The sequence below is a fragment of the Leucopleurus acutus genome (genome assembly GCF_964270905.1).
Source record: "Leucopleurus acutus genome assembly, chromosome: 2".
Classification (NCBI taxonomy): domain Eukaryota; kingdom Metazoa; phylum Chordata; class Mammalia; order Artiodactyla; family Delphinidae; genus Leucopleurus; species Leucopleurus acutus.
The window spans coordinates 65,589,521-65,602,461 of record NC_139143.1 but is presented as its reverse complement, the minus strand read 5'-3'; the positions used below and the strand labels follow the sequence as shown (position 1 = coordinate 65,602,461).

Genomic DNA, 12,941 nt, shown 5'->3' with positions numbered 1-12,941 from the left:
AAAAAATAAGAGGTAATATCTAAGGTCTATTACTTTAGTTTAAGATGGAAGGAAACTTGATGTGTTTATACGCTAAAGCGAAAGCGCCAACAGAGCAGAAGGGTAAGTACTGATGATAATAACAGCTGACAGTTATTAAACATAGCCGTGTGCCAGGGACCATGCTAAGCACTTTAGCAGGATTACGTCACTAATCTTTCACAACACGCTTATAAAGTAGGTACTATTATTATTGTATTTTACAGATGAGAAATGTGAGGCTTTGTCCAAGATCACCCAATGAGGGTGATTTAAATAAAGGGGATCTGAGCTGCGATGTTCAGGAATGCAGAGGTAGCTGCCTTTCCTGGTATGCAAGCCAAGCTTCTGTTTAAGGAGCACCCAGTAAGTACCAAGACTTTATTTACATTACTGTGACACTTAATGATATCCCTCAGGGTAGGTAGATAAATACCTTGACCGCAATCCCATATTAAAGTGAGAAAGCTGAGCCTCTGTGGCTACAGACTTGTTCAAAGTCTTCATCTTTTCTCTTTAAACACCCTGTAAAGAATGATGATAAATGTGGAGCTCTACATCCTCAAATCATAATCAGCATTTGTTTCCAACACTTCTCATCTAAGGAAGTGGAATGAGAATTCCTAGCTCAGGAAATGATGTTCTCGGAGCAATAGTTTAGGACTGTTTGGCGGCACCACCCTCCTAAAGAGGTTTGACTCAACTGGTGGGATTGAGATGATGCTGGCAATCAGGATCTTTGCTTTTGACAGTGGAATTCTTTTCTTTTTTTAATTTATTGTAGTGAGGTATGGTTGATCTACACTGTTGTGTTAATTTCTACTGTACAGCAAAGTGATTCAGCTTTATATATATACATTCTTTTTCATCTTCTTTTCCATTATGGTTTATCACAGGACATTGAATATAGGTCCCTGTGCTATACAGTAGGACCTTGTTGTTTATCCATCCTATATATACTAGTTCGCATCTGCTAATCCCAAACTCCCAGTCCTTTCTTCCCCCAACCGCCTCTCCCTTGGCAACCACAAGTCTGTTCTCTATGTCTGTGAGCCTGTTTCTGTTTTGTAGATAGGTTCACTTGTGTCATACTTTAGATTCCACATACAAGTGATATCATATGGTATTTGTCTTTCTCTGACTGACTTCACTTAGTTTGATAATCTCCAGGTCCATCCACATTGCTGCAAATGGTGTTATTTCACTCTTTTTTATGGCTGAGTAGTATTCCATTGTATATATGTACCACATCTTTTTTATCCATTCATCTGACAATGGAATTCATAATCTTACTTTTAATGATATAGGTATGGTACTGTTTGGTACAACACTCATTTCACTGAATAAGGCAACTAATTTTATTTCTTTTCCAAAAATTGCAATGCACAGTATACTTTGGTTTAATCATAAAAAGTTTCTGAAAATAATCAATCAGTAGTAAATAACTGAAAAAAAGGTTGAAAGAGTATAAGAAATGTAATATAAACTTTTGATGAATGAGAGGCTTAGAGAGAGAAAAAAGATCCCAAATAAAGACAGTCTGTATGCTATTAATTCTATATTTAATTGACCAGCAACTAGTATCTGAAATGTTTATGTTGGTTCCCATTTTCCAAAGCGCAATCCCATACACACCTCATTTGTCCTTCACAACAATATATGTCAGTTAGGATCCTTTTATCTACATGTAACAGGAAACTTGGCCTAAATAGATGGAGGTTGTTTTTCTCATTTAACGAGAGGCTGGGTCGTGGCATTCTGAAACTGGTGTGGGGCCCAACAGTGTCATCAAGGACACATGTTCCTTCTACCTCCCACTTCACCATTCTGATAAGAATGCTGGCCTCTCACCCTCATAATGTAACAGTTGCTCCAGGCATCACATTGGTGTTTAAGTCTGGAAGAAGGAGTAAGGAAAGGAGCAGGTACCAGGAACATCTTTGCTTTTATTAGAAAAACAAAAACTTTCCCAAAGGACCTTTCATTGGCCAGAACTGTGTCACTCAGCCATCCTTGCTGCAAAGGAGAGTGGAAAAGCAACTATTTAGCTTTTCCAGGTCATCTATAGTGAAGGTGAGCAAGAGTGAAGCATTTTGGCAAGGAAATCTGGTTAGCCAACCAACAGTGTGGACCACATAGGATTCTTTACAGATGGGAAAGCTAGTGTGCATGCTGATCACTCAGTCACAAAGAGGCAGAGCGGGGGCACAAACTAAGGTGCCCTGATTCCAGCACCCATGTAATTTCCACTGTGCTATTCAGCCTCTCTAAATTCCTCTCAGGAAGAAGACAGTGCTTAAAAGTGTAGAGCAATGGGGATATATACGAAACAGATCAACTTTAAACCAGTAGCTTTATATCAGTATATCATATGATACCTTTATAATTGTTGTTTAATAAACATTATTATTCCATTTTTCTAAATGTGTATAACAACTAAGTTTTAAAGATATTGATTGAAGCATTGTTTATAACAGCAAAACACTGCAGGGAAAGCCTTAATTTTCAACAATAGAGAATTGGTTGAAAAAAAGCATATACCATAAAGTAGAACAGTCAGAAATAAAGTTTCAGAAGAATATTAGTATTTACAATATTTTATTAAATGAAATAAATAAATTATAAAACTGTATATACAATGTGAACATAAGTTTATAAACCTATTTTTATATATAAAAGCTAGACATATATAGCAAAATGTTCATAGTGATTATATTTAGGTGATGAGATTACATGATACTGTGGTTTTCATCTTCGTATTTTTTTGCAATATAATTTAATTTTTAAAAGTCAAGCTACTGAGTGTGAATCACTATGTTGTACACCTGAAACTTATATAATATAGTAAATCAACTATACCTCAATTTTAAAAAGATTTTAGACTTAAAAAAAAGTCTAAAGTATAGAAGTATAATTTACATACGATAAAATTTACTCTTTTATGTGTGAGTTTTGACAAATATATTGTTATGTATCCAACACTACAATCAAAATATAGAATATTTCCTTTGCTCCCCAAAAGTCCCCTTGTGCCCTTTTGTGGTTAATCCCTTTTTCCTTTTCATTGGCTGTTGGCAACCACTGATCTGATTTTTGTCCCTGTAGATTTGCCTTTTCAAGAATGTCATAAAAGTGAAAATATGTGACACACAGCCTTTTGTTTTTGGCTTATATCAATTGGCATGAATGCTTTTGAGATCATTCATGTTGCTTCATGTATCAGAAGTTCATTCCTTTTTACTACTGAGTAGTATTCCACAGTACAGATGTACCATTATATGTTTATCCTTTTACCACTTGATAGACACTTGGGTTGTTTTCAATTCTGGACTAATAGTAATGTATTAATTTACTAGAGCTGCCATAACAAAAGTACCACTAACTGGGTGGCTTAAACAACAGAAGTGTATTGTCTAACAGTGTAAGAATGACAAGAGAGAAAGAAATCTACCAACTCAAGGAAATGAAAGGAAGCTTGAGTCTGTTTCCTGAGAAGCCTTCCAAGAAACTGAAACTGTCTTTCACCTTGCACAGATCTGAGGGTTGAACTGATACCACCTGAATGGTCCAGAAACCCCCAAGGTGAGAAATAATATAAAAAATAGATCCCTGATAATACTCTTGGAATGCTTGACAGAAATAATGTGAAACCGGAAAGCAACTTCTATGGGGTTCCCACAGGAAAAAATATCCCTACTAAAGATAATTTACCAGTAGAAATGTATCAAACAAGGCAGACCCCATTAGGCCCACCACAGGTGCCTGCCTAGGTTGTGTGTTGCACACAGCAGGGGCACATGCACGGTGATGAGAACAAAGCTCCTGGAGTTATGTGTTGGGGTGGCCCTGGAAGCCATCTACCACCAGCAAGAACCAGCAGGCACTGCAACAGGGGTAGGAAAGCCCAGGAACTTCAGTTGTTGAACTTCAACTTCAACAACATACGTCTTAACTAAAAATATGTCTTAAAAAAACAGGTATTGTAAAAATAATTAAAGGCTTGAAAGAAAGATTTGAAACCCTAAGAAAATAGCAAGGTACTAATTTTTCAAAGAAGAGGCAGATTTGAAAAATAAATAGAACTTCTAAAAATGACAAATATGGTTGAACTAAAACCTGAAATATATAGGTTAAACAGCAATTAGATATAGATGGAGAGAAAACTGATGAGCTGGAAAGCAAATTGGAAGATATTCCAAGACGGCACTGCAGAGAAATAAAGATATAGAAAATAGGACAGAAATTAAGGGGCTTGGGAAGAGATGACATGTTCTTTGAAGATGTGGCTTCTTAGGAATTTTTTCTTGATAGAGAAGAGATTATTACAAGACAATAAGTTCTTTAGTTTTCTCCATTTGGGGAACTAAGAAAAGAAAACACAGAGAAAAAGTCTTAAGAAAAAATCTGGACTTTAGGAATATCAGGATGCAACCCCAAGAAAGAGTCTTTTATTAGAGGATTAGAATTAATAGCAAGGTGATTAAATGAAGAATGTAGTTGCTGTGAAGGCAGATGTAATTAGGACAGGCAGAAGCTATGTTTAGGCATTTGATTTCCAAACTCTAAATGGAAGAAGTTTAAAAAAATCTTTATGGGAGAAATAATAGTTAAATGGTGATATTTCATGCTTGGGTTTAATGTGAGAAGAGAGCCTAACTTGTACCTTGGTGAATAGATTTCTTTGTCTTACTCCAAATATTTATTTATATTAAGCAAAATAGTTGTGGGGAAAGTGGGAAAGTTATGCTCATATTTGTACTTTTTGTTGTTAAATCACCCTGATTACTTCAATCACATCTGGAGCAAGTTTACAATTGGGGACCACTGCCAAATACAAGGATCCAATATTTCCTTGGAAATGTCAACTATAATCACAAGCAGAACGCCAAGAAGGAAATCATCAATCTCTTTAGAGCTGACTTGTATTTTCAATTATTACAGTACAAGTATCTGATCACCATTTCCTTCAAGAAATAATATAAACTACTGATGAATGGACAAAGGCAGGAGATACTGAGGACTAGATAGAGGATGAAGGTCTTTAGTAAGAAACAACCTGTTTACACACATAGGACAGTGCTGCTTTTGGAAGTCATCAAGCAACAATGGCCTTCAACCTGGCTTTCTTGGAAACTAAGGAAGGAAGAAATCATTCCAAATTTTAAAAGTAGATTGGTAAAAATTTTAGCGACATGTTTCTGGAAAAGCTATTTTCTCTTCCCCTAAACTCCCCTCTTAAGTAGGGCATACTGTTCAGAATTCAAAACCTGCCGGCCAAGTTTCTAGGATAAACAAGACTTTGTGGCTCTAAAATGAGCCCTAACTTGAAAGCTGATTTAATTTGGAAACAGGGATGAAGGGAGAGGAAGAGGAGTGCTTAAATGAAAAGGATTATGGAATTTAAAAATAAGTAATGCTTGGATTTCGTTCCGGGCACCAATATTTCTCCAGGCAATTTTGGGCATGTATTATAAAATCGAAGCCAATTTGGCTAAGCCCAGAGCTGGCTGTACACCTGAAGGAATCTCAAGTGTGAAAGCCATCAAGAAGTGGGACTCGGGGGCTTCCCTGGTGGCGCAGTAGTTGAGAGTCCGCCTGCTGATGCAGGGGATGCAGGTTTGTGCCCCAGTCCGGGAAGATCCCACATGCCGCGGAGCGGCTGGGCCCGTGAGCCATGGCCGCTGAGCCTGCGCGTCCAGAGCCTGTGCTCCGCAACGGGAGAGGCCACAACAGTGAGAGGCCAGCGTACCGCAAAAAAAAAAAAAAAAAGAAGTGGGACTCGGACTATGGGTATAGAGATGAATTTTAGAAGACAATATAAGCTTTTCGGGAAAGCAGGATAATATAAACTTTGGGGGAAATGAAGCTTTTTAGGAAAGCCAGGGGAAAACTGACACTATTTAAGATACAGAATAAGAAAAATGTTCCACAGAATAAGTTAGATCGACGAATATGAGCTTAAGTACCAGAAATGAGGGACTTCCCTGGCAGTCCAGTGGTTGGGACTTCACCTTCCAGTGCAGGGAGTACAGGTTCAATCCCTGCTCGGGGAGCTAAGATCCCACATGCCTTGCGGCCCAAAAATCAAAACATGAAACAGAAGAATATTGTAACAAATTCAATAAAGACTTTAAAACTGGTCCACATAAAAAAAATCTTTAAAAAAAATACCAGAAATGAAAGAAAATGATTGGCTTTTTTGGTTCTTGTTATTGTTGGCTGATATTGTTGTTGTTCTTTGCCTGAAACAGAGGGTTTTAAAACTTTTCTTTTAATCCTGCCTTTACAATGATGAAAAGGCCCTTTGATTAAAGAGAAGATGAGAAATAAGTGTTTCATCTTAAAGGATAGTAAACAGGTTCAGTTTAGTGCTTGATAGCAAGATGGAAGGTTAAACAGAAAAAGTTACAAAACAATGATATTTTTCCAGTTTTTTTTTAAATAAAAGAAGCCATTGTTCATTGAGCTAGTAACATTTTTTAATTAACAAAATTATATTTTTTAATAATGCTAAAGACCTACTGTTTTTGCTCTTCAGTTTATGGAGATATAAAGAATTTTGACTTGTTTTAAATGCTTTGAAATGTAGTTCTGATGATTGCAGCAAGGTGGAAAAATTGATGATGTTTTAAAAATTGTATAATTTGATGTAAAAGAGTCCATGGTAACCTAAGATTTTCTTAATGGTGCATTGTGTCCAAACCCTATAAAAAATTAGTTTATCTTAGAGCTTATCAACCTCAGCACTCTTGACATTTTGAGCCAGATAATTCTTTGATGTGGGGGGCTGTTTTGTGTATTCCAGAATGTTTAGCAGCACCCCTGGCCTCACCCAGCTAGACACCAATAGCATCCCCCACCCCAAATTATGACAACCAAAAACGTCTCCAGATATTGACAAATGTCCTTGGGTTGGAGGAGTGTATAAAATCACCTCCAGTTGTGAACCACTGGTTTGTTTTAATAGTGTTAAGATAATCCACTTAAGATTCACCTTCTAATTACAGTAAAAATAATGTAGGCTTATTTTCTTAGTTGATATCCTCAACAAAAGAGTGGGTTTTGGGGGAGGTTGTTTTTTAATTAATTTTAGAATTTTATTTATTTTTTTTATACAGCAGGTTCTTATTAGTTATCCATTTTACACATATTAGTGTATATATCTCAATCCCAATCTCCCAATTCATCACACCACCACCCCCTTGCCACCACTTTCCCCCTTGGTGCCCATATGATTGTTCTCTACATCTGTGTCTCTATTTCTCCCTTGAAAACTGGTTCATCTGTATCATTTTATTAGGTTCCACACATATGTGTTACTATATGATATTTGTTTTTCTCTTTCTGATTTACCTCACTCTGTATGAAAGTCTCTAGATCTACCCATGTCTCGACAAATGACCCAATTTCGTTCCTTTTTATGGCTGAGTAATATTCCATTGTATACATGTACCACATCTTCTTTATCCATTCATCTGTCGATGGGCATTTAGGTTGCTTCCATGACCTGGCTATTCTAAATAGTGCTCCAATGAAGGTTGGGGTGCATGTGTCTTTTTGAATTATGGTTTTCTCTGGGTATATGCCCAGCAGTGGGATTGCTGGATCATATGGTAATTCTATTTTTAGTTTTTTAAGGAACCTCCATACTGTTCTCCATAGAGGCTGTATCAATTTACATTCCCACTAACAGTGCAAGAGGGTTCCCTTTTCTCCACACCCTCTCCAGCATTTGTTGTTTGTAGATTTTCTGATGATGCCCATTCTAACCAGTGTGAGGTGATACCTCACTGTAGTTCTGATTTGTATTTCTCTAATAATTAGTGATGTTGAACAGCTTTTCATGTGCTTCTTGTCCATCTGTATGTCTTCTTTGGAGAAATGTCTATTTAGGTCTTCTGCCCATTTTTGGATTGGGCTGTTTATTTTCTTAATATTGAGCTGCATGAGCTGTTTATATATTTTGGAGATTAATCCTCTGTCCATTGATTCATTTGCAAATATTTTCTCCCATTCTGAGGGTTGTCTTTTCGTCTTGTTTATGGTTTCCTTTGCTATGCAAAAGCTTTGAAGTTTCATTAGGTTCTATTTGTTTATTTTTGTTTTTATTTCCATTTGTCTAGGAGGTGGATCAAAAAAGATCTTGCTGTGACTTATGTCAAAGAGTGTTCTTCCCATGTTTTCGTCTAAGAGTTTTATAGTGTCTGGTCTTACATTTAGGTCTCTAATCAATTTTGAGTTTATTTTTGTGTATGGTGTTAGGGAGTGTTCTAATTTCATTCTTTTACATATAGCTGTCCAGTTTTCCCAGCACCACTTACTGAAGAGACTGCCTTTTCTCCACTGTATATCCCTGCCTCCTTTGTCATAGATTAGTTGACCATAGGTGCATGGGTTTATCTCTGGGCTTTCTGTCTTGTTCCATTGATCATGTTTCTGTTTTTGTGCCAGTACCATATTGTCTTGATTACTGTAGCTTTGTAGTATAGTCTGAAGTCAGGGAGTCTGATTCCTCCAGCTCCGTTTTTTTCCCTCAAGACTGTTTTGGCTATTCGGGATCTTTTGTGTCTCCATACAAATTTTAAGATTTTTTGTTCTAGTTCTGTAAAAAATGCCATTGGTAATTTGATAGGGATTGCATTGAATCTGTAGATTGCTTTGGGTAGTAGAGTCATTTCCACAGTATTGATTCTTCCAATCCAAGAACATGGTATATCTCTCCATCTGTTTGTATCATCTTTAATTTCTTTCATCAGTGTCTTATAGTTTTCTGCATAGAGGTCTTTTGTCTCCCTACATAGGTTTATTCCTAGGTATTTTATTCTTTTTGTTGCAATGGTAAATGAGACTGTTTCCTTAATTTCTCTTTCAGATTTTTCATCATTAGTGTATAGGAATGCAAGAGATTTCTGTGCATTAATTTTGTATCCTGAAACTTTACCAAATTCTTTGATTAGCTCTAGGAGTTTTCTGGTGGCATCCTTAGGATTCTCTTTGTATAGTATCATGACATCTGCAAACAGTGACAGTTTTACTTCGTCTTTTCCAGTTTGTATTCCGTTTATTTCTTTTTCTTCTCTGATTGCCGTGGCTAGGACTTCCAAAACTATGTTGAATAATAGTGGTGAGACTGGACATCCTTGTCTTGTTCCTGATCTTAGAGGAAGTGCTTTCAGTTTTTCACCATTGAGAATGATGTTTGCTGTGGGTTTGTCATATATGGCCTTTATTATGTTGAGGTATGTTCCCTCTATGCCCACTTTCTGGAGAGTTTTTATCATAAATAGGTGTTGAATTTTGTCAAAAGCTTTTCTGAATCTATTGAGATGATCATATGGTTTTTCTTCTTCAATTTGTTAATATGGTGTATCACATTGATTGGTTTGCATATACTGAAGAATCCTTGCATCCCTGGGATAAATCCCACTTGATCATGGTGTATGATCTTTTTCATATGTTGTTGGATTATGTTTGCTAGTATTTTGTTGAGGATTTTTGCATCTGTATTCATCAGTGATATTGGTCTGTAATTTTCTTTTTTTGTAGTATCTTTGTCTGGTTTTGGTATCAGCGTGATGGTGGCCTCATAGAATGAGTTTGTGAGTGTTCCTTCCTCTGCCATTTTTTGGAAGACTTTGAGAAGAATGGGTGTTAGCTCTTCTCTAAATGTTGGATAGAATTCACCTGTGAAGCCATCTGGTCCTGGACTTTTGTTTGTTGGAAGATTTTTTAATCACAGTTTCAATTTCATTACTTGTGATTGGTCTATTCATATTTTCTATTTCTTCCTGGTTCAGTCTTGGAAGGTTATACCTTTCTAAGAATTTGTCCATTTCTTCCAGGTTGTCCATTTTATTGGCATAGAGTTGCTTGTAGTAGTCTCTTAGGATGCTTTGTATTTCTGTGGTGCCTGTTGTAACTTCTCCTTTTTCATTTCTAATTTTATTGATTTGAGTCCTCTCCGTCTTTTTTTTGATGAGTCTGGTAATTGGTTTAGCAATTTTGTTTGTCTTCTGAAGAACCAACTTTTTGTTTTATTGATCTTGTTATTGTTGTCTTTGTTTCTATTTCATTTTTTTCTGCTCTGATCTTTATGATTTCTTTCCTTCTGCTAACTTTGGGTTTTGTTTGTTCTTCTTTCTCTAGTTTCTTAGGTGTAAGGTTAGATTGTTTATTTGAGATTTTTCTTGTTTCTTGAGGTAGGCTTGTATAGCTATAAACTTCCCTCTTAGAACTGCTTTTGTTGCATCCTATAGGTTTTGGATCGTCGTGTTTTCAATGTCATTTATCTCTAGATATTTTTTGATTTCCTCTTTGATTTCTTCAGTGATCTCTTGGTTATTTAGTAATGTATTGTTTAGCCTCCATGTGTTTGTATTTTTTATGTTTTTTTCCCTGTAATTCATCTGTAATCTTATAGCATTGTGGTCAGAAAAGAGGCTTGATATGATTTCAATTTTCTTAAATTTACTGAGGCTTGATTTGTGACCCGAGATGTGATCTATCCTGGAGAATGTTCCATGCGTGCTTCAGAAGAAAGTGTAATCTGCTGTTTTTGGAAGGAATGTCCTATAAATATCAATTAAATCTATCTGGTCTATTGTGTTATTTAAAGCTTCTCTTTCCTTATTTATTTTCATTTTGGATGATCTGTCCATTGGTGTAAGTGAGGTGTTAAAGTCCCCCACTATTATTGTGTTACTGTCAATTTCCTCTTTTATAGCTGTTAGCAGTTGCCTTATGTATTGAGGTGCTCCTATGTTGGGTGCATATATAATTGTTATATCTTCTTTTGGATTGATCCCTTGATCATTATGTAGTATCCTTCCTTGTCTCTTGTAACATTCTTTATTTTAAAGTGTACTTTTATCTGATATGAATATTGCTACTCTAGCTTTCTTTTGATTTCCATTTGCATGGAATATCTTTTTCCATCCCCTCACTTTCAGTCTGCATGTGTCCCTAGGTTTGAAGTGGGTCTCTTGTAGACAGCATATATATGGGTCTTGTTTTCGTATCCATTCAGCAAGCCTGTGTGTTTTCGGTGGAGCATTTAATCCATACACTTTTAAGGTAATTATCGATATGTATGTTCCTATGACCATTTTCTTAATTGCTATGGGTTTGTTTTTGTAGGTCCTTTTCTTCTCTTGTGTTTCCCACTTAGAAAAATTCCTTTAGCATTTGTTGTAGAGCTGGTTTGGTGGTGCTGAATTCTCTTAGCTTTTGCTTGTCTGTAAAGCTTTTGACTTCTCTGTTGAATCTGAATGTGATCCTTGCCGAGTAGAGTAATCTTGGTTGTAGGTTCTTCCCTTTGTTCACTTTAAGTATATCATGCCACTCCCTTCTGGCTTATAGAGTTTCTGCTTAGAAATCAGCTGTTAACCTTATGGGAGTTTGCTTGTATGTTATTTGTCATTTTTCCCTTGCTGCTTTCAATAATTTTTCTTTGTCTTTAATTTTTGCCAATTTGATTACTATGTGTCTTGGTGTGTTTCTCCTTGGGTTTATCCTGTATGGGACTCTCTGCACTTCCTGGACTTGGGTGGCTATTTCCTTTCCCATGTTAGGGAAGTTTTCGACTATAATCTCTTCAAATATTTTCTCGGGTCCTTTCTCTCTCTCTTCTCCTTCTGGGACCCCTATAATGTGAATGTTGTTGCATTTAATGTTGTCCCAGAGGTCTCTTAGGCTGTCTTAATTTCTTTTCATTCCTTTTCTTTATTCTGTTCCATGGCAGTGAATTCCACAATTCTGTCTTCCAGGTCACTTATCTGTTCTTCTGCCTTAATCATTCTATTGTTTCCTTTTAGTGTATTTTTCATTTCAGTTATTGTATTGTTCATCTCTATTTGTTTGTTCTTTAATTCTTCTAGGTGTTTGTTCTTTAATTCTTCCGGGTCTTTGTTAAACATTTCTTGCATCTTCTCTATCTTTGCCTCCATTCTTTTTCCGAGGTCCTGGATCATCTTCACTATTATTATTATTCTGAATTCTTTTTCTGGGAGGTTTCATATCTCAACTTCATTTAGTTGTTTTTCTGTGGTTTTATCTTGTTCCATCATCTGGTACATAGCCCTCTGCCTTTTCATCTTGTCTATCTTTCTGTGAATGTGGTTTTTGTTCCACAGGCTGCAGGATTATAGTTCTTGCTTCTGCTGTCTGCCCTCTGCAACAATAGAGTGTTTGTGACAAAGTGACTAATGTTGAGATGATGCATATAAAGCACGTAGACTGTGCCTGGCATTGCTTGAGTGTTTCAAAATAGTAGTGATGATAATGATGGCTCTGGAGATGACAGAGAGAAGGGAGGGGAGGAGGCAGAAGGAGGGAGAAAAGGGAGAGTGAGAGGATGATGGAGACAGAGCATATGCTGTACTTTCCATGCTCGGAAATGTGTGACTCTCATGTGGCACTGGGTCAGAGCCTGTGACCAGGAAGAAGATAGTGAAAAGTAGGGTAGACAGGTGGGGATAACAGGTTGGGTTTTTCATCAAAATATTGGTGTTCCTTTTTACAGTGATCTCTAAGGATCAATTCCTTTACACACAGGGCATTTTCTGGTCCCAAGTAATATTGACTTGGCTTTGGGGTGGCGGTGGGAATCAGACAAGTCAGATTTATTTCCAGGACCGCTTGAGGGAAAGTAGATGTTATTGGTCACTGAGTCAGTAACGCTTTAAACTTCCTCCTCGTGTATTTAGATCTATTGATGTCCACACCCATTTTGTAAATAGATTCAAAAAACATTTATTGGATGTAAGACACTCAATAAATGCTAATTGCATGCATTTTCATTAACTTTACTGCAGTGAAGAATCTTCTGACACAAACGTTGTCTTGTGGATTTAAAGCCAGGATAAGAGATTGATAAAATGTAAGCAAGTTAAGTGAGTTAAGCTAGTTAAGTGAGTAGGTGATTC

At 36.6% G+C, this 12,941-nt stretch overlaps 1 long non-coding RNA gene across 1 annotated transcript in view; it reads left to right on the top strand.

The window, feature by feature from the left end:
* Positions 1-259: 259 nt before the first annotated feature.
* LOC309958612 overlaps positions 260-12,941 on the top strand; it is a 32,973-nt gene continuing 20,291 nt past the window's right edge. Inside the window, exon 1 of the long non-coding RNA XR_014326036.1 lies at positions 260-384. This is a non-coding gene — a long non-coding RNA (uncharacterized lncRNA). The remainder of the gene's footprint in view (positions 385-12,941) is intronic.